The sequence below is a fragment of the Sciurus vulgaris genome, assembly GCF_902686455.1.
Source record: "Sciurus vulgaris genome assembly, chromosome: 3".
Taxonomy (NCBI): domain Eukaryota; kingdom Metazoa; phylum Chordata; class Mammalia; order Rodentia; family Sciuridae; genus Sciurus; species Sciurus vulgaris.
In genome coordinates, this window is record NC_136463.1 from 66,403,169 (window position 1) to 66,425,412 (window position 22,244).

Below are 22,244 nucleotides of genomic sequence, written 5' to 3' on the forward strand. Positions count from 1 at the left end.
TAGGTTGCCCAGGCTGGCTTCGAATTTCCAGTCCTCCTGCCTCAAGCTTCCCGAATCTGTGGGAAAACAAGGGAAAGCCACCACTCCCGGCTTAAAGATGGAATTATTATTATTTTCTTTTTAAGCACTGGGGGTTGAACGAAGGGGCGCGCTACCACTGAGCTACATCCCCAGAACTCCAAACATTTTTTTTTTTTTTTTTTTTTTTTTTTTTAGCACCAGGGATAGAAACCAGGGGCACTCTACCAGTCCTTTTGATTTTGAGACAGGCCTCTCTAAATTGCTGAGGCTGGACTTGAATTTGCGATTTTCCTGCCTCAGCCTTCCGAGCCACTGGGATTACAAGTGTGTGCCACAGCGTGGGACATCACCAGCCCTTTTAAATTTTATTTTGTTGTTATTACTATTGTTTTGGAGAAAGGGTCTTGCTAAATTGCTGAGGCTCACCTCGAATTTGGCAATTCTCCTGCTTCAGCCTCCCAACTTAGATTACAGGTGTGCACCACCACTGGCAAGCTGAAATGGAACATTTTTATTTGCTCATGACAATCACCCAGTAGACAGGAAAAAACGATGATATAGGACAGAGAGGGGAGAATTTTGGACGTGGAAAGAACTAAGTGGCTAGGTTTCTGTTATAAGTATGGAGAATTAGTATCCAGAGAATCTGAATCACACAGTGTAAGGCCCCCAAAAAGGAAACCCCAACTCTGTCCCATGGATGGACGGCAACCCCAATCAACCGCAGGAGGCGTCACTTGATGCAAACCGCAAGAGGTGTTTATTCCAGCTCGCTGGGACCGACTGGAGGAGTCGAGTCCCTAGCAGAAAATCTTGTAGGTTTATAAAGGCAGAAACCACACATCGGGAGGGGTCGCACATGAAAGGGAAAAGGGGGACAAAGCTGCCGGGAAATTTCAAAGGGGGTCTGGGTTTGCTGATAACATACAACATGTTTCACAATGTTTTACAACAGGGCGTAGATTCTGGTCAATAGTTTCTGGTAATCCTACTATTTGAGCACTATCTAGCTATCTGGCTCAATTTACCCTTTTACTCCTTGTTTGGGACTGATTTCTTGGAACAGCTTTAGGGGCTTTGTTCCCATTACTGGGAGGGTGACCTTAGGGAGTTAAGATAAAACAGACAGCTTAAAAAAAATGTCCATTCTTTCAACAGAATTGACAGAGGCTGAGAAACCCAATGCACTGATGTCTGCAAAAGGCACCAGCTCCAGCTTTCAGGCTGCCTGCTTTGTTAGTGGAAGGAATAGCCTTTTTGGATCATTATATTCTAGGTGTTCTTTGGGCATATAGGTACCCAGGGAACAAAATGCTACTAAAATATATGGGACAACCAGCAATGAGAAAAATATGAATCCTCTTAGGTATGCATTAAATGAACAGTTTGGTGAAATGTCATTACAATTGTAATTAAAGTGAAGAGAAATTTTCAGGTTAAATATGGTAAGTGAATGAAGAGCTTAATTATATAAATGCAAAATCATCCAAGGAACACATACTAAGTTATTGCTGGGATAGCAACAGATAAAATTATGGAAGAGTCCCAGGATGACATAAAAACTGAAGTGAAATGAGTCAAAGTGCCTTGTTAATTTTTTTTTTTCAGTGTTGGGAATCCATCTCAGGGTTTTTCACATGCTAGGCAAACAATCTGCTACTGAACCATACTCCCAGAAATTCTTTCTGTAAGTAGAGATTTTTCCTCAAATGATAACATAGGGGATTTTGTATTTTGTTGGATTAGGATAGGTTCATCAAAAGAAACCTGGGTTCATATCCCAGCATTGCCATTTATTCACTGTGAGTTCAGATAAACTCTGTCAGTCTTCTCACCTATAAAATGAAGATGATGACCATGAAAATCAAATGGAAGGTATGCTCATTTGAATCCAGGACTTAGAACAAAGTAGGCTCTCAATGTATGTTTTTATCCTAAGGCTAATTATTTTACTCCTCTAGGGACTTAGTTCCATGAATTATCTCTTTTATTTTCTGTGCAGAGAATTTTTGTCTGTACTGCATTCCTTCCATTAGCATTTAAGTTAAAACTGCTTCATCTCTTCAAAACCTTCTCTGACCCCAAATCATTTTCCAAATACATGTCACTCATTTTTTCTCACTAATATGTGAAGAAAGCACAGTGAAAATGGTGGAGAAAAACAGATGGATTCCAGAGACTTAAGGTGATAGAATCAGTAGTTTATGCTGGACATGGTGGCCCATGCCTATAACTAGTGACTTGGGAGGTTGAGGGAGGAGGATCACAAATTTGAGGTCAACCTCAACAATTTAGCAAGACCCTGTCTCAAAATTTAAGAAATTAAAAAGACTGGGGATGTAGCTGAATGGTAGATGGGTTCATTCCCCAGTACAAAAAAAAAAAAAAAAAGCTTGTGCTTTAAACTGTCCTCTAATTCGTCCTCTAATTCAACCATGCTGGTCTTTTCTTTGAATTCTTTGAATATACTTAGCTTATATGTGCTTCAGAGCCTTTAAACCTGCTACTTTTGCCTCCTACATTCTTCCAGATCCTATATCTGTTCCCCATTCAGGTCTCAGCTCAAATATCACTGTCTCAAAGAGGCTCTTCTTCATAGCTTTTTACTACTACATGAAGTGATCAAAAGGGGTCTTCCTGTCTTTGATGTTACCAATCTCCCTACGGCCCCAACCTGACCAAGTCACTCCATTGTTTCACTGCCCTGAAAATAAATTACAAACTAATTAGCATTAGTCTGCCTATTTGTGACAAGGTCATTCTCTTGTCACTCACTTTTTCCTGCTCAATTAAATTTCTTTTAGATCCTCCAGTTTGCCTGGTATTAACTCTTACTTCCAGGCTCTTTAATATTTAGATCGTTTCTTCCCTTACTGCTTAAATCCTCTTCTTTTCCTTTTCTTTCCTTCCTTCCTTCTTTCTTCACTGTTGGGGATTAAGCCCAAGGTGTCCTTCCACTAAACTATATCCCCAAACTTTTTATTTATTTATTTTTATTTTGAGACGGAGTCTTGCTAAATTGCTTGGACTGTTCTCAAATTCACCATCATTCTGCCTTGTCTTTCCGAGTATTTGGGATTACAGGTGTGTTCACTGTGCCCAGCTGGTTAAATCCTGTAGGACTTTTTTCACCTTTCTATGACAAGGCAATTTATAATGTAGATTTTTTTTGTACCCGGGGTTGAACCTAGGGGCACTTAACCACTGAGTCACATCCCTAGCCCTTTTTTAAAATTATTATTATTTAAATACAGAGTCTCAAGGGGCTGCGGTTGTAGCTCAGTAGTACAGTACTTGCCTGGCATGAGTGAGACACTGGGTTCAATTCTCAACACCACATAAAAATAAATAAAGGCATTGTGTCCATTAACAACGAAAAAAATTTTTTTTTTATAAAAGGGTCTCAAAATAAAGTCAAAAAATAAATGACAGGTCTCACAAATTCCTTAGGGTCTCACTAAATTGCTGAGTTTGGTCACAAACTTGCAGTCCTCCTGTCTTAGCCTTCTGAGTCACTGGGATTACAAGTGTTCACTACTACACCCAGCTCAATTTATAATATTGTGATGGAGCACACAGATTATAAAGCCATAAATCCTGGGTTTGATTCTTATCTCTATTACTTATTGCATGACTCTGGACAAATAACTTCTCTATCAGTTTATAAGATAGAGATAATGATGATATACCCATAGGATTATTTATGATTAAGAGAATTGTCAGGCTAGGGTTTAGCTCAGTAGCAAAGTGTTTGACCCTGGGTTCCATCCCTAGCAGTGCAAAAAAAATTTAAAAAATAAAAAGGGAATTGTACCTAGCAAATGCTATGTAAATGTTTGATGTTGTTACTGTATGTTCTACTGAACTCAGTTCTGTGAGAACAGGGTCTGTATATGTTATTCGTTGCTGTATCTCTTGAACCCACAGTGGTTTCAGAGCACAGAACAGTACTAAATAGATTTTTGTTCAGTGAGTGAATAAATGACATCTTCTTTCTGGATTCACTCTCTCCTTGTGGTATCATTGTGGCTGCAGCATCTTTAGATATTACATCTTCTCCTGTCCAGATTCAATGGGAAAGAACAAGAAATTTTCCCAGAAGCAAAATTCTTGTGCTTTTGTCTCTGACTCAGTTTGTGTCCATCCCTGAAACAATCATAGCATCTTAGGGAATGTTATATCTGGTCAGCTTAGGTCTGGGGTATGTGTGTCATGGCTAGAGTAAGCCTCATCCAAACCACATAATCTGGAACAGAGTAGGGGTGGTTCTCTGGATGACTATCATTGGATATAGTGAATGAATACTTAGCAGAAAAAAATCCACTATTGTGCCCTTGGTAAGAAACTCAAATAGGGAAATGACCCAGGGGACCCAGAAAGGTTTAAACATAGGAAGATACCCTGTCTTATAAACTCCAGCAGGCCTTCCCCAGGAGGCTGTATGTGGCAATGACTCAGTAGTCAGGAAAATGTGGATGATACAGGACAAAGCACAGAGAAGAAAGACACAATTCCCAGAAACTTCAAAGTCAGCTTGGAGCTTTTCTTTAAAGTCATCTGTTCACTAGACCATAGTGTCAATATTATTCTTCTTTCTTCCTACCTCAGTAGTTCTCCTGCAATGCCAAATGTGCTCCTTCTCCAAAGGGTAATACTTTTGCATTTAATGCCAACTTTTCAAAGCCAAGAGCTAGCCTCTGGATTGATCCTGTACCCCACTCACAGGATGTTCATTCTGCCAATCACAATCAGTTGTTATCTGTTACTCTACCTATGTGAAGATGGTACTGACCAGGTGGTAGGCAGCTCATACATTAGGCCTGAAGCTTTTTATAGATTTGCTTTTCTAGGGCCTGGATTAGATGCCAATTTGTACACTGTTCCTCCAAAGCAGCATATAGCTGTATACCCAACAGTTGCAAGCATCTGATGAGAAAAAAGACCTCAGAAAGCTGAGTGTGTGAGGCAGGAGGATTGAGAGGTCAAAGCCAGCTTCAGCAATTTAGCCTAGCCCTAAGTAACTCAGGGAGATCTTGTCTCTAAATAAAATACAAAAGGGATGGGGGATGTGACTTGGTGGTTAAGCATCCCGGGGTTCAACCCTCTTTACTAACCCCCCCCCCAAAACCCAAAAAACCAAAAACCCCAAAACAAAACAAAACAAAACAAAACCTGAGTGTGGTGGCACGTGACCATAATCGCTGCTACTCTGGAGGCTGAGATTAGAGTTAGAGGCCTGCAACAACAGAGACTCTGTCTCTTAAAAAAGAAAAAGAAAAAGAAAAAAAAAAAAAAAGCAAAGAACAACAACAATTAAAAAACCCCTCAGATTCTTAGGTGTTTATCTGAGAAGGCAGGAAGGAATAACCTTTAGTTTCTCAGTGACCTGAGAATCCCATTACAGGCAATTGTATATATCTTCCTGGAAACTTTTAAAGAAGAAAAAGAAATACTAGTGACAAGAAGGCTCTATTTTCTCCAGCATCTCAGTGCTGCTTTCAGCATTCTCAGCTTTTACTTAGGGCCTGTTTTTCCCAAAATGAGAAAACTTTCCTTAATCTTAGATTAGGTGTTCAAACACTCATATTAGATTTTTTTTGGTCCTAGATTGAACCCAGGGGAACTTGACCACTGAGCTTCATCCCTAGCCCCTTTTTTTGTTTTGTTTTGTTTTAATTTTGAGACAGGGTCTCACTAGATTGCCCAGGTTGGCCTCCAACATGATCCTCTGGCCTTAGCCTCCCAAATTGCTGGGATTACAGGTATGTACCACCATGCTCAGCTAAACATTTGTATTAGATTCTGAGATCAGAGGTTTTTTTTTTTCTCTTTTTTGGTACCAGTGATTGAATCCAAGGTTGCTTAACTGCAGAGCCAGGTCTGCACCCCCCCACCTTTTTTTTCTTAATGTATTTTGAGATAGGTCTCTAATTCCTTAGGGCCTTGCTAAATTGCTGAGGTTGGTCTTGAACTTTCAATCCTACTACCTTATCCTCTGAAATCACTGAAACTGTAGGCATGCGCCACCATGCCATGTGGTTTTTACTTTCTTTAGTATAGAAACTTAGTTGGGTGAAAAGGTGCATGTCTGTAATCCCAGATACTGAGATGAAGGTGAAGCTGAGGCAGGAGGATCTCAAATTGAGGACAGCCTAGATTAGGGAATTTTCCAAGACCCTATCTCAAAGTAAAAACATTTAAAAAGGGTTGGGGACGTAGCTCAGTGGTAGAGTGTCTCTGGTTCAATCCCCAGAACTAGGGGATAAAAAAGGAAAAAAAAAAAAAAAAAAAAAAGAAGTACAGAAAATTTAACATCTTTCATAGATTTGAATTTCATCTTTTTCCCCTTCTCCTCCTCTTTTTTGCCTTACTCACTTTCTCTACAATCCCCCCCACCCCCCACCAGGGATTGAATCCAGGGGCGCTTAACCACTAAGCCACATTCCCAACCACTAAGCCACATTCCCAGCCCTTTTTTATATTTATTTAGAGACAGGATCTTATTGAGTTGCTTAAGGTCTTGCTAACTTGATGAGGCTGACTTTGAACTCAACAATCCTTCTGCCTCAGCCTCTCAAGCCGCTGGGACTGCCACCATGCCTTGCCGTCTCTCTAATCTTTATAGATGTGAGTAGATGAGGGCTGGATGTGCGATGGAAAAGTCATGGTAATGAGCAATTTCCTATGTACCTGCTCCTCCTCCCTTTGGTTAAAGTGAGTTGCCTGCTGTTTTGAAGTCTATTGTTGAATTTCCAGGAAAAGATTGAGCCTGGTGGGTACCGCATAGCCTAACTAGCCTAAGGGAGTATGACTTAGCTTGAACCTGTTACTTGGGCTATGCCAAAGCAGCGTAGTCATCCATAAGTTGATAGTTGGGCTTCACTGGGCTAAAGGTCTGATTTTTATTTACCAATTTGCAAACGGTAAGTGCTGGAAAGCAGGGGATTATTTGCCTGTAAATTCCACGATGGCACATAAGGGATACTTAGAACACGTCCAATAAGCAGCTCTTACTTTCATTTACAAGTGTCCCATTGTATTCCAGGTAAGGTCACCTCTTTAACAGTCTCCAGGGCTGGACCTGGTGGCTCATACTTGTAATCCCAGCAACTTGAGAGGCTGAGGCAGGAGGACCACAAGTCTGAGGCCAGTAACTTCCAAGATCCTCTGCAACACAGCTCAACACTATCTCAAAGCAAAAAATAAAAAGGGCTGAGTATTTCGCTCAGAGTTAAAGCAACCCTGGGTTCAATCTGTTTGTTTATTTGTTTATATTTTTGGTACTGGGGATTGAACCCAGAGGTACTTTACTACTGAACCACATGCCCAGTCCTTTTTATTTATTTATTTTTTTAGTTGTAGATAGACATAATACCCTTATTTTATTTACTTATTTTTATGTGGTGCTGAGGATCGAACCCAGTGCCTTACAGGTGCCAGGCAAGAGATCTACCACTGAGCCACAACTCCAGCCCCCCAGTCCTTTATTATATTTTATTTAGAGACAGGGTCTCGCTGAGTAGCTGAGGGCCTCGCTAAGTAACTTGTGATCCTTCTGCCTCAGCCTCCGTAGACGCTGGGATTACAGGCATGCGCCACTGCACCCTGCGCTCTCATTGCACTCTGGATGTGATCATCTTCTTAAAAGAAACCAAAATATATTGTCTGATCACCTCAGAGCACCTGAGTGCTTTAAGGTCCGTAAGTGCAAGCAGGATCCAGAATACTGAAAGTGCCATTAAATCTATGGCCCCCTAGGAAAATCGCAGTCCAAGAGTTTGGTAACCTAGCCACTGTACTCTAGAGGCTTCAAAGCCTGGGGCAGCCGCCAAATTCTCTAACCTTACCAAAGACCTAAGGCCTGCCAGCGGCCATGTCCACCGGAGACCCACAGGTCCAGTTCGTCAGGCACTGAGGAGGACGCCTTCGGCGCGCGTTGCGCAGGCGCAAGATGACCGAAAGGGCCCGGGCCCTAGGTTGCGCAGGCGCAGGAGCGGCTCCCGGCGAGTCCCGACGGCGGCGGCGGCGACTGAGTGGCCGGGGCGTGGAGCAGTGGTGTGGTGGCGGCGGGCGGCAACGGAGCAGCCATGAGGGCCGGGCCCAGCCACCGACAGTGAGTAGTGGTGGAAAGGGAGTGGATAGCGGGGGATAAGGGGAGGTGAACTGGTGGAAGATTACCCTGTTTCGGGTGGTGGGCTTTGCCCTTTGGGGACTGAGGGGTGGGAGAGAGGGACAATTTGAGGTGATGCTGAAAGAATTTGGGTCATGGGTAGTCAGGTCGCGGATCCAAGAGCTGAACATCTTGGCGGAGGGAAGGGATTGAATGCTGAGGCGTGAAGGCGCCCACGGCAGGGTCAGTGTCCTGCGCTCCCGGTTTGTCATCATCCCTTCCCCCAGGAGCTTTGGTCGCCTCTCCCTTTCCGCTTCTTTCAGAGAATGGTTTGTTGGGGGAGGGTGGTGGAGGATGAAAGCCCTGCTGGAGCTGAAGAAGCCAACTCTGAACCTGGCAGGGAAGAGACGGTTGCCCAGCGTACTAGGCTGCCCTGGGTAAAGGATGGGAGTCGGGGAGCCCGCCGTTTAAAGCTGGGAGGGGTCTAGAGAAAAGAGATAGTGGTTTGGAGTCAGACACATTCAAGAGTAAGTCCACCTCCGATAAAACTGATAGATTACCTTGAGCAGGGCCCACTTCTCCTTTCTGAATCTTTGGAAGATGTCAGACTTAAGATGGGCTATTACAAGCATCGTGTATGTGGTTGAGATTGTTTATGAAAATTGTGAATTGTATGTACCACGTAGATGCTGATATATAATCAACACTATTACTGCATTGAGCTTATCGTTATTAATAGAATCACTGATTTTTCTGTTAAGGCAAAGCATGTTGTTTGTAAAACCTCAGTAGACAAATATGTGCTTTCTCCAAAGGCACAGCAGATCATGTGCAGAAATACCAGTTCTGTGAAGTGACAAATTAGCTGTCAGACTTGTGTAAAAAAAAATACCATATTCTGGCACTAATGATATGTGGCTCCTCACCCAAGAGAAAGGAGAATGGAGGACCAAATGCTTTCCGAATGTAGCTACCTCAGGTTCCCTTGTAACACAGTTGGCACTAAAGTGCTTTATTATGAGTTGAGGAATCTAGTTTGAGACAAGCTGGGAGGGCTGTCTAATGAGGGGTGTGCAAATATAATTTGCTTACATTTTTTTGCGCTACTGGGGATTGAACCCAGGACCTTGGGCTACTCCTTCAGCCCAAAACTCAATTTTCTTCTTCTTCTTCTTCTTTTTTTTTTTTTTTTTTTTTGCTGTGCAGGGAATCAAACCCAGGGTCTCATACACATCAGGCAAGTGTTCTACCACTAAGCTACATTTCAAGCCCCTGTTATTTTATCTCTTTAATTATTTTGTACTGGGGATTGAACCCAGGGGCACTTTACTGCTGAGCTACATCCCTAGTCCTTTTTATTTTTTACAGGCGTGCTCCATCATGTCCGGCTTGCTGAGGGTCTAAATTGCTGAGTGTGGCCTTGAATTTACAATCCTCCTGCCTCAGCCTACCAAGTCATTGGAATTACAGGTGTGCACTACCTCATCCACCCTTGACTATTTTGCAACTGAATTATACATACAACTTTTTAGCTCCTTTTTTTTTGGGGGGGGGGGGCGGGTACTGAGGATTTAACCCAGGGGCACTGAGCTACATCCCCAACCCTTTATTTTTTATTTTGAGACAGGGTCTCACTGAGTCGCTTAGGACCTCCCTAGATTGCTGAGGCTGGCTTTGAACTTGTGATCCTCCTGTCTCAGCCTCCACATATGCTATGATTACAGTCATGTGGTACCTTGCTCTCAAAAGCTACCTTAGCTTTTTTTTTTAAATTTAATTAAAAAAAATATTTTTTAGTTGTAGGTGGACACAATATCTTTATTTATTTATTTTTATGTGGTGCTGAGGATTGAATCCAGTGCCTTGCATGTGTGAGGCAAGCGCTCTATCACTAAGCCCTAGCCCCAGCCCAAATTTTAATTAAAAAAAAAAAAAAAAATTTAGTTGTAGATGGACATAATACCTCCATTTGTTTATTTTTATGTAGTACTGAAGATTGAACCCAGTATTTAAGTTTTAATTTTTAATATTACTTTTTTGAGGGGTAGTGGGGATTGAACCCAGGTGTGCTTAACTAATGAAACATATCCCCAGTCCATTTTATTTTGAGACAGTCTTGCTAAGTTACTGAAGACCTTGCTTAACTGCTGAGACTAGCTTTGAAGATGTGATCCTCCTGCCTCAGCCTCCCAAACTGCTGGGATTATATAGGTGTACACCATTGAGCCTGGCTTTTATTTTAATCTACTCCACTTGTTTGTGAAACCTGCTAGGAAGAGTGAAAAAGGAATCACTTGTGCAGAAGCCCAAGAGATGGGTGATTTGAGAGATTGGAGGAGCACTTCTGAGCCTTTATTATTAAGGGTAGATACAGTAAAGGACAGAGTTAGATTATTTGCTTCCAGAGAGAGAAAACTGTTTTCTAGCCATAGTTTTTGAAAGAAAGCCTACAGACTCCTTTTAGAGACAAATGCTTTAGTTCTTTTGGCTTTGAGGATTGAGAGCTTAAAATGGTGAGACTTTTTAGAGATTGGTGAGTGATTTGTCTTTTAGCTGAGTAAAGGTAGGAAGTGGAGTGGCTATACTAGATCCTTGCAGATTGACAGATAATGAGGAATGAATTATTTTACGGGTAGGGTGGAAACAAAACTGAGTTGTCATTACCTGCTCTTTGTAGTAAAATGTATTTTACTTCTTTTCCTGAAAATGCACAGTGATGTATAATTTTAAACTTTCTGCTCTTTTTAGTTCCTTGACTCTTTCAATAAATTCTCTGTTCATAGCATTGGTTGTTCCTTTTTATTTATTTATTTATTTATTTATTTATTTATTTATTTATTTATTTTATGGTGCTGGGGATTGAACCCAGGACCTTGTGTGTGAGGTAAGCACTCTACCGACTGAGCTATATCCCCAGCTTGATTATTCTTTTTTACCGGATAGTTTAAAAAAGTCAGGCTGGGTATCCTCTCACATGCCTATTATGATAGCAACTCTGGAGGCTGAGGCAGGAAGATCACAAGTTTTAGGCCTGGTCAATTTAGCAAGACCCTAAGCAACTTAGGGAGACCTTGTCTCAAAACAAAAAATAAAAAGGGCTGGGGGATGTGGCTCAGTGATAAAGTGTCCGTGGGTTCAATCCCCAATACCAAAAAAATAAAAAAGCTAGTCTAGGTGTAGCTCAGTTGTAGAACACTTCCTGAACGTGCTGGCCCTGGATCTGATCCCCTGTACTGCAGAAAGAAAGCGTTTTTCTGTTGTCGTAGGTCATTGTGGATCATAGATTTATTTATTTATTTGTTTGTTTGTTTGTTTATTTATTTATTTATTTATTTATTGTGGTGCTGGGGATCGAACCCAGGGCCTTGTGCTTGCAAGGCAAGCACTCTACCGACTGAGCTATCTCCCCAGCCCAGATTATAGATTTATTCTGTCTTTACCACACGGTAGATGCAGTAGAAGCAGAAAATGTAGCTTTCTATTTTCTAAAATGTTGTAGCCCATTTATTTATTTGTTTATTTATTTATGATACTGGGGAGTGAACCTAGGGGTGCTCCACCACTGAGTTACATTCCCAACCCTTTTTATTTATTATTTTTATTTTTTAAGTAAATCAGTATGTGGGGTGTGTGTATTTAGTTGTAGATGGACACAGTACTTTTGTTTACTTTTATGTGGTGCTGAGGATCAAACCTTATACATGCCAGGCAAGCACTCTACCAATGAGCTACAACCCCAGCCCTTTATTTTTTATTTTGACAGAGTCTCACTAAGTTGTTTAGGCCCTCTAAATCTCTGAGACTGGCCTCAAACTTGTATTCCTCTTTCCTCAGTCTCCTAAATTACTGGGATTTCAGAAATGTGCCACTGTGCCTGATTGTATATATATATATATATATATATATATATATGTATGTATGTATTGCAGTACTGGGGATTGAACCCAGGGCCTTGCACAAGGTAGGCAAGTGCTCTACTACTGAGCTGCATCCTTAGCCTTGAACATTTATTTTAAATTTTGGTAATTCAGTGTCCCTCTATGAAAATTTCCATCCGTTCAAACAAGTTCATAAATGCCATCTGTGTTATAATAAAATAATAGAGATTTATTTCTTTAGTTATAATGAGAATTTCTTGTCCTCTCCTTTTTTCCACTTTCCTATTTATGGAAACTTTTATGTTATAAGTTAACAATCAACAGATGAGGACTTCTTTCCTGGGGTAGGAAAGGGGGTGGCCATTTCTTTGATTGCCTGTTGTGTGGGCAGCCTGTTCAAAGTATGGAATGAGCTGTGAGAATGTAAGGTCTTCAGTGAATCCCTGACATACCAAAGGTCAAAAGAATGAATGAATAAGATTTATTAATTCATTTTTATTTTGATAAAGTGAATAACTATCCCTTTTTCTTTCTTTTTTTTTTCTTTCCTTTTTCTTTGGTACTTGGGATTGAATCCAGGAGTGCTTTGCCAACTGAGCTGTATTCCCAGCCCTTTTTTGTGGCGGTGCTGGGGATTGAACTCAGGGGCACTCAGTCACTGAGCCCCATCCCCAGCTCACTTTTTTTTTTAAGTTTTAGTTGTAGAGGGACACAATACCTGTATTTTATTTATTTATGGGGTGCTGAGGATCAAACCCAGGACCTCAGGCATGTGAGGCAAGTGCTCTGACACTGAGCTACAACCCCAGCCCCCTCCCCCCACCCTATTTAAAAACAAATTTTTTTTTAGTTGTAGATGGACACTATACCTTTATTTTATTTATTTATTTTTTAATTTTTTTTTAGTTGTTGATGGACCTTTATTATATTTATATACATGCACGTGCTGAGAATCGAACCCAGTTCCTCACACATGCTAGGCAAGTGCTGTACCACTGAGCCACAACCCCAGTTCCCCTATTTTATATTTTATTTAGAGACAGTATCTCACTGAGTTTCTTAGCACCTTGCTTTTGCTGAGGCTGACTTTGAAATTGCAATCCTATGTCAGCCTCTCCAGCCACTGGGATTACAGGTGTGTGCCACCATGCCAGGCTTCCCCAGCCCTTTTTATTTACTATTTTGAGTTAGGGTCTAAGTTGCTCAGGACCTTTTTAAATTGCAGAGACTGGTCTCAAACTTAAGATCCTCCTGCCTCAACCTCCTGAGTCAGTGACATTACAGACTTGAGTCACCATGTCCAGCTTTTTTAAAAAAATTTTTTAATTTATTAGATACTGGGGCTTGAACCCAGGGGTGCTTAACCACTGAGTCATATTGCCAGGCCTTTTTGTTTTTTGTTTGAGACAAAGTCTTGCTAAGTTACTTAGGGCCTTGCTAAATTAATGAAATTGATTTTGAACTTGTTTTCCTCTTGCCTCAGCCTCCCAAGTTGGTGGGATTACAGGGTTGTGATACCACGTGCAGTTTTTATATTTTGTTTTTGAGACAGTGTCTCCAAGTTGCTGTGATTGTTGAACTTGAAATCCTCTTACCTTGGGCTCCAGAATAGCTGGGACTACAGGTCAGTGCCACCATGATACCATGCTTGGCAGGGAAAACCTAAAAATACTCTCTTTAGAACAAAATCATGGTGTTTATACTCTTCATTTTACTGAAAATATTTGCTTGAAAACAATCTTGTTTTTTTGTTTTTGTTTTTGTTTTTGTACCAGGAATTGAACTGATAGGTGATTAACTATTGGGTCACATCCCCAGCTGTTTTTTTTTTTTTGTTTTTGAGACAGGGTCTTATTGAGTTGCTTAGCACCTCATTAAGTTGCTGAGACTGGCTTTGAATTTGCCGTCCTCCTGCCTTAGCTTCTTGCTGGTATTACAGGCGTGTACCACTGTGCCAAGCAGAATCTTTGTTTTTTAAGAGCCCTTTTGATTTTGCAACCCACTTTCTTTTTCTTTTCTTTTCTTTTTTTTTTTTGGTACCCAGATTGAGTTCAGGAGCACTTTACCACTGAATTGCACCCCCAGTCCTGGTCACTATTATTTTATTATTATTATTTTATTTAATTTGATTTATTTTTTAATATTTTTAGCTGTAGATGGACACAATATCTTTATTTTAGTTATTTTTTTATGTGGTGCTGAGAATCAGACTTAGTGCCTCACACATGCTGGGCAAGTGCTCTACCACTGAGCTACAATCTGAGCCCATTTTATTTTATTATTTAAAAAAATGGACAGCATGCCTGTATTTTATTTGTTTATTTATTTATTTTTATGTGGTGCTAAGTATTGAACCCAGTGCCTCAGGGCTCTACCACTGAGCTATAGCCCCAGCCCCACAAAAATTTTATTTTATTTTATTTTTTTGTGGTGCAGAGGATTGAACCCAAGGCCTTGTGCATGCGAGGCAATCACTCTACCAACTAAGCTATATCCCCAGCCCACAATTATTTTAAATACCACTAAGAATGAAGAAATGTTGCTTACAAGGTTGGGATGCCATCAATCTAAAAAATGTATCTTGTTTTCAGAATTGCTAAAACATGAAGAAAGAAACAACTGTGTCTTAATTGTTGAAGTAGAATAAGTGATCTATTGTGGAGGAGGTACAGCTTATTATGAGAAGCGATGAAAGACCGGATATAGGCATTGAACCCGCATAACACACCTTCGGGTTTGGACAAGGAAGATAGGATATTCCAATACCTTAGTGAAGTCTGAAAATTGAAAGGGAGATGTATACCACCATATCAGGACAAGCTAGAGGAGGAAATGAGCTAAGACTTTGGCAGAGTAACATTGTATAATGCAGCAGAGCAGGACAGGAAGCTTGGAAGATTTTCAGAAGAAACATGAGCTTAATACTTAGATTTGAAGTCTTAAAATATTACAGTGACTTTAAAAAAAAAAATGTTTCTAATAAGTTGAGAAGTGAGAGTAAATGTGAGAAGCAAAGTGGTCAGGGAGAGGGTTGAAACTTTACAGCTAACCAGAGTGGGGATAAGTGTGAAGTCACTGTACTCTTGGTGAGAGGTGAATGCTTTCTTAGAGAAGTGTTTAATATCTATTTTTATCTTTTCCCTGCTTCTTAAGGTTTTGATTATGTGTCTTTCTGAGCTTTGTGACTCAGGGCGAAAAGGAAAACAACTGAGCAGGAAAATTACTAACCCAGCTAGCTAGCTTGCTTTCTTTTCTTCATACTGGGAATTGAACCCAGGGATTCTTGACCACTGAGCTATGTCCTAAGCCCTTTTTATTTTGAGACAGGCACTTGATAAGTTTCTGAGACTGGCCTCCAATTTACAATCCTTCTGTCTCCAGCTCCTGAGTTGCTGGGGTTACAGCATGCACCACCATGCCTGGCATAAGTTTTCTTTATTAAAGATGCATTGAGGACTGGAGTTTTAGCTCAGTGGTAGAGTGCTTGCCAAGCATGTGTGAGTCACTGGGTTTGATTATCAGCACAGCATGTAAATAAATAAAATAAAGTCCATTAACAACTCAAAAAAAAAAAAAAATGTATTGAAGGAGGCATGGTGATGCGTGCCTGTAATTTCAGTAGCCTGGGAGGCTGAGGCAGGAGGATCACAAGTTCAAAGCCAGCCTCAGCAATTTAGCAAGGCCCTTTCTTAATATAAAACATAAAAAGGTCTGGTTAAGCGCCCCTGGGTTCAATCCCTGGTATCCAAAAAAAAAAAAAAAGATGCATTGAATAAAGGAAGGGAAGGAGAATAATTAATTGGATTTGATAGCTTATTTATAAAATGGTTTGGTACAATACTGGGTCATAAAACTTTAATGGGAAAATGCAGGTCATTTAAGAAATGATTTAAAAGGCTGAATTCTGTACTGATTTTCTGGGAAATAATTCTGAAGTTATTAGGGAAAACTGTGAAATAAGAAATAACAAGTTTAAATTTGTGTAAATTTTTTTTTCCCCCACCAGTAAGTCATAACTTGGCTTAATCTTTTAAACTCTGTTTTTGGTGCTGGGATTAAACCAAGGAGTGTTTATCCACTGAACCTTATCCCTAGCCCTTTTTTATTTTATGAGACAAAACCTTGCTAAGTACTTAGGGCCTCTCTAAATTGCTGAAACTTGCTTTGAACTTGGCAATCCTCCTGCCTTAGCCTTCTCATCGCTGGCGGCGTGTGTCACCTCCAATGTCTTTTAAAGTTTTTGGACTGGATTGACCTAATTAAAAATTGGTAGGTAGGGTTGGTCCTTTTTTTTTTTCTTTTGGTGTGGGGATTGATCCCAGAGGAGCTTTATCACTGAGCTACATCTGCAGTCCTTTTTTATATTTTGAGGCAGGTTCTTGCTGAGTTTCTCAGTCTAGCCTTGAACTTGTGATCCTCCTGCCTCAGACTCTGAAGGATTAAAGGTGTGTGCTACTGTGCTTGGCCTATTTTCTATCTTTTTTTCTCTTTTCTTTCTTCTTGCACTAGAGATTGAACCTAAGGGTGCTTAACCATTGAGGCATACCTCCAGCCCTTTTTTACATTTTATTTAGATATAGGGTCTCTCTGAGTTGCTAAGTGCCTGGTTAAATTGCTGAGTCTGGCTTGGAAGCTGTTGGATCCTCCTGCCTCAGCCTCCCGAGTCACTGGGATTATAGGCATGCACGACTGTGCTCAGTGCTATTTCTTTAAAAATCTACTTTAGCCAGTCATGGTACAATGCTTAATCCAAGGTACTCTGGGAAGCAAGCAGGAGTTTGGGGTTAGGAGGAGTGCTAATTCTAGGCCATTTCATCAATTTATCAAGACTCTGTATTTAAAAAAAAGTGACTCGGCAATGGTAAACACCTTTAAACCCAGTGATTTTTGAGGCTGAGGCAGGAGTATTACAAATTTAAGGCTAGCCTCAGCAATTCAACAAGACCCTCTACAACTTGAAAAATCTCCCCCAAATTTAGATTCCTTTGACTATTGATCTTTTACTTTGAAAATTAATCAGTTGTGTAGTTGTGTTTGTGTATGTGTATGTTTTGCAGTCCTAGACAAATGCTCTACCAACAAGTTGTATTTTTGTGTCCCCCTGCCCTTTTTTTTAACCCTGGGCTTCATACAGTTGTGTACTCTCTCTTTTTTTTTTTTTTTTTTGTAGTGTTTGGGTCTTTTTTTTTTTGTTTCCTGGAAAATGGGGTTTTGCTCTGTTGTCCAAGCTGGTCTTTTTTTTTTTTTTTTGGGCGCTGGGGATCAAACCCAGGGCCTTATGCTTACAAGGCAAGCACTCTACCAACTGAGCTATCTCCCCAGATCCCCAAGCTGGTCTTGAATTTGTTAACTCAAGTAATCTGATCCTGTTGCCTCTGTCTCCTGTTGCCTCTGTCTCCTGTTGCCTCAGTCTCCCTAGTAGCTGGTATTAGGTTTGTGTCACTATGCCTGGCTTAGTTGTGTTTTTTTTTGTTTTTTTTTTGTGGTCATGGGGATTGAACCCAGGAGCACTTACCATTGAGCTACATCTGTAATTCTTTTTGTTTTATTTTTAAAAATTTGAGACAGGGTCTCGCTAAGTTGCACAGGCTGGCCTTGAAATTTGCAATCCTCCTGTTTGAGCCTTCCAGGTAGCTGGGATTACAAATGTGTGCCACTGTGCTCAGCATTGTAGTTTTGATTCTTAAGACTTTAAAATTAAAAATACTTCGTCAGTTCTTTTCTATATTATTTATTAGTTTGGTTTATTGCTAAGCATGATACAGTTAGCTTTCCTTATTCCCTTCTCTTCCTGTCCTAGGATACTGTTCTGTCAACTAAAGATAGTCCTTTGCCTCAGTGCATGAAGTAGTTTTCACTGGTGAGATTAAAAAGTTAATTGGGGATTAATGTGTGGTTCTCATCCAAAGTCTAGCCATGATCTCTATTCTCTCAAGCATTGCTTAATAGAGTGAAGCTTGGACTCTCAGAATATTATGACAAGAGTATTCTTAAATATTACTGAAATATGTGTATTTTGGCTTCCAGGTGAGTGTTGATTTGGGAAAACATTGAGAAAATTGGCTGTGATTTTTTTTTTTGGTAGGTGGACCAGGTCCAGCACTGATTTAACAGTATTTCCCTCCTCATTTGGCACCCACCTGTTTTCTCTGCTATTGCTTTCTTCTGAGAGGCAGTTTGAACTGTTTTCCAGTGTTTCTGTATCTTGTGTCTGCTCTGCTTTTATTTTTCCACAACTGCTCTACTTTTCCATTCAATCTTAAATTTCGTTCTTTTTTCGTGGTTGTGGTTCTGGGGATCAAACTTAGGGTATTGCACATGCTAGGCAAGTTTTCTACCACTGAACTACATCTCCAGTCTGTTCTCAGACTACTTCTACTACTTCTTCCTTTTTCCTTCTTCTTCCTCCTCCTTTCTTTTTTTTTGGTACTGGGGATTGAACTCAGGGCCTTGTGCTTTGTAAGGCAAGCACTTGACCTACTGAGCTATATTCCTAGCCCTCTTTTTTTTTTAAGTACTGGAGATCGAACCTAGGGGCTCTTAACCACTGAGCCACATCCCCAGCTCCCCCTTTTTTAAAAAAAATGTTTTTTTGTAGTTGTAGATGGACGGCATGCTTTTATTTTGTTTCATCTTATCCCCTGGCCCTTTTCATATTTCATTTTGAGACAGGGTTTCCCTAAATTGCTTAGGGTCTCGCTAAGTTGCTGAGGCTGGTTTTGAACTTGTGATCCTCCTGCCTCAGCGTCCTGAGTCAAGTACTCTACCCCTGAGTAGTCCTGAGCTATATCCTATCCCATCCCCCCACCTTTTTTTTTTTTTTTTTTAGTATGTTTATTTTGTATACAGTGCTAAGGATCGGACCCAGTGCCTCACATGTGCTAGGCAAGCCCTTTGCCACTGAGCTTCAGCTGCAGTCCCCCTCAACCTTTTTTTGAGATAAGGTCTCACTATATTGTTTAGGCTGGACTCACGATTCCTGGGCTCAAGCCATCTTCCTGCCTCAACCTTGTAAGTAGCTGGAATTATAGGTATTCACCCCTGTTCCCAGCTAGTAAGTACATTTTCTTTCTTTTTTTACCTCCTTCTTGGTATGGGAATTGAACCCAGGCCCTTGAGCGTGCTAGGCAAGTGCTTTACCACTGAGTTACATCCCTAGCCTTTTTAAAAAATTTTACTTTGAGAACAGGGTCTTGCTGAGTTGTCTAAGATGGCCTTGAATTTATGGTTCTCCTATCTCGCCCTCCTCAGTAGCTGAGATTAGAAATGTTTACCACCATGACTGGCTAGTAAGGGCTTTATTTAGGTAAAGTAAATTATTCCCAGACTGGTTTGGTGGTGTATGCCTGCAATGCTGTCAGTTTGGGAGGCTGAGGCAGGAGGATTGCAAATTCAAAACCAGCCTCAGCAATTTAGATAGGCCCTAGGTAACTTAGCAAGACCTGTCTCAAAATAAAAAAAATTTAAAAAAGACTGGGACTGTGGCTCAATGATTAAGCTCCTCTGGGTTCAATACCTAGTACCAAAAAAAAAAAAAAAAAAAAAAAAAAAGTTTAAAAAAAAGATTATTATTCTTAGTGTAGGGGATTATTGGGTTAAGATCCTATGTCTCACCTAAACATCTGCTTGCTTAAATTGTTAATTTAGTAGATCTCTAACCCTTTAATATTATTCTTCCTTAACCTTTGTCTGAAAAGACTATATAGTGGAAACTATCTTTACTTGTTTTTTAGCAACCTACATGAGGTACTCTGAATTACTGAATGAGTTCACAGAGTTGACATGTGTTCATGTTGGCTTTTTTTTTTATACTGTTAATCCCTCTTTGACCTTGTATCACTATTGCCTTTTTATCTCAATCTTCATCTTTCTGTCTCTGCTCTTTTTTCAGTTCTGGGGATCAAACCCAGGGCTCATGCATGCTAAGTAAGTGTTTTATCACCAAGGTACATACATACCCAGCTCTACTACCTCTTTTTTATACCTCTTTTGTCCTCACTGTACCTCCAGTTAATGCTGAGTTTCTCCCTTTCTGTTCCTAAAAGTAGTTTCCTCCTGCTCTCTTCACTTTATCATAGTCTGTTTTTTCTCAATCCCTGTAATTTTGTTTTGTCTATACCACTCCACTGAAATTGCTTTGCAGTGACCTATTTTTTTTTTTTTTCCTCATCTGGATTTTTTTTTTTTTTTAATTGGTTGTTCTATTTAGTTATACATGACAGCAGAATGCATTTTGATTCTTTGTACACAAATGGAGTACAACTTTTAATTTCTCTGGTTGTACACGATGTAGAGTCACACCATTCATGTAATTATACATATACATAGGGTAATGTTTGTCTCATTCTACTATCTCGCCTTCCCCCTGCCCCCTCCCCCCCCATTTCCCTCTGCACAACCCAACATTCCTCCATTCTTCCCTTACCTCCTCCCTGCCTCAGTGACCTAATTGTTAAACCCAGATAACACTTTTAGTCCTTATTTTAACTCTCTGCTTCTTTGATTTTTTTTTTTTTTTTTGTGATACTGGGTATGGTACTCAGTGTCTTTTACATGCTCGGTTAGTACTCTACTGTTAAGCTATATCTCCAGCTTCTTTAAACTGTGATAATGTCCATTCTTGTTTTTTTTTTTTCCCTTACTTCCTATTCCTTGTTCGTCTCTTTTTTTCCTACCCACTCCCTAAATGTTGCTGTCCCATGATTCTGGTCTTAGCCCTTTCCTCCTCCTGTTCCTCCTTCTGCTCCTATCGGTGTCTCAAGTATGATAGACAAGCAGTCTACCACTGAGCTATAACTCCAATTCCTTCTTCAATTCTATACATATAATTCCTCCATATCTCTATATTTAATTTGTATCTTTTTCTCCAAAATCCATTCCATAGGCCGAATGGATCCTCTATCTATCCTCAGAAGTTATTGTCTTCCCCACAAAATTTAGACTTTCCAAATTCCATCTCTGAATGGTGTCAGTAGCCACAGTTGCCTATATCAGAAATTTGGATTTGACCTTGATTCACCCATGACTTTTTTATTTAATTTTTTTTTTTTTTTTTTTTTTTGGGTACTGGAGATTAAACACAGGGATGCTTAACCACTGAGCCATATCCCCAGTCCTTTTTTATATTTTATTTAGAGATAGGGTCTTGGTGAATTGCTTAGGGCCTTGCTAAATTGCTAAGGTTGGCTTTGAAGTCTGGATCCTCCTGCCTTAGCCTCCCAAGCTGCTCGGATTACAGGTGTGTGCTACCACACCTGCTTGTTTGTTTCATTTTTGAGACAGGGTCTCCCTAAGTTGCTGAGACTGGCCTTGAACTTGCTATCCTCCTACCTTGGCCTCCTAGGTCACTTGGATTACAGGTGTGCGCCACCATGCCCAGCTTGTGATCATTGTGGTTTGATTGTAGTAGGAGGAGAATTGTGTGAGATGAACAAGGCAGAAAACAATTGACAATAACATTTTAAAGCTAGGGTAATGTGTTTCCTCTGCAAGAGGGTTATGGTGTGAATTGATTTGTGACTATGAAGAATATTATGGTTGCTGTATGGATATGAATTGCAGAGTGGGTCAAGACTAGAGGCAAGGAAATCAGAAGACTCTTGGACTAATTCAGATGAGCATTGATTTGATGGCAGCTTGGACAGGGTTGATTAGGAGAGCTGTCTTTTGGGAATGAAGTTTACAGGGCTTACTGTGGAATTGTCATAGGCATAGAGAAATTGTTGATAACATCTAAAATTATTGGCTGGAGCAAGTAGGTAAGTAAATGAACTTGTTCTTTATTGAGATAGATAAAACTGTTGCAGAACATATTTGTCAAGAATTGTTTTAGTCATGCCAAATTTGAGATTCTTGAAATAGAGATGTAAGACAGACAGTTGGATAGAAAAGCCTGGTATTTCCTAGGAGAAGTCTGGGCTGGAATTATATACTTGGAAGTTATCAACATGTAGATGAAATTTTTTTTTTTTTTTTTTTTTTTTGGTGCTGGGGATCGAACCCAGGGCCTTATGCTTACAAGGCAAGCACTCTACCGACTGAGCTATCTCCCCAGCCCCTTGTAGATGCAATTTGAAGTCATGGAATTCATTCAGGAGGTAACCTGGGGATTGTTTGTGGATAGAGCATAGAGGTTTCAATGAGAAAGGAGCAGCCAGTGAGATAAGTGGAAACTAGGAAAGTGTTGTTACAGAAACTTAGTAAAGAAATGTTTTAGGAAGAGTGGTCAACTGTTG

The 22,244-nt window shown here is 40.3% G+C and overlaps 1 protein-coding gene and 1 long non-coding RNA gene across 2 annotated transcripts in view; one reads left to right on the forward strand and one right to left on the reverse strand.

Annotated features, from left to right (window-relative positions):
• Positions 1–22,244, reverse strand: part of LOC306656133 — a 324,085-nt gene that overhangs the window by 262,044 nt on the left and 39,797 nt on the right. The window lies entirely within an intron of this gene.
• FAM222B (family with sequence similarity 222 member B) overlaps positions 7,993–22,244 on the forward strand; it is an 83,376-nt gene continuing 69,124 nt past the window's right edge. The window contains 2 exon segments of the mRNA XM_079130870.1: positions 7,993–8,134; positions 9,500–9,601. The gene's annotated coding sequence lies outside the window, so the exon portion shown is untranslated.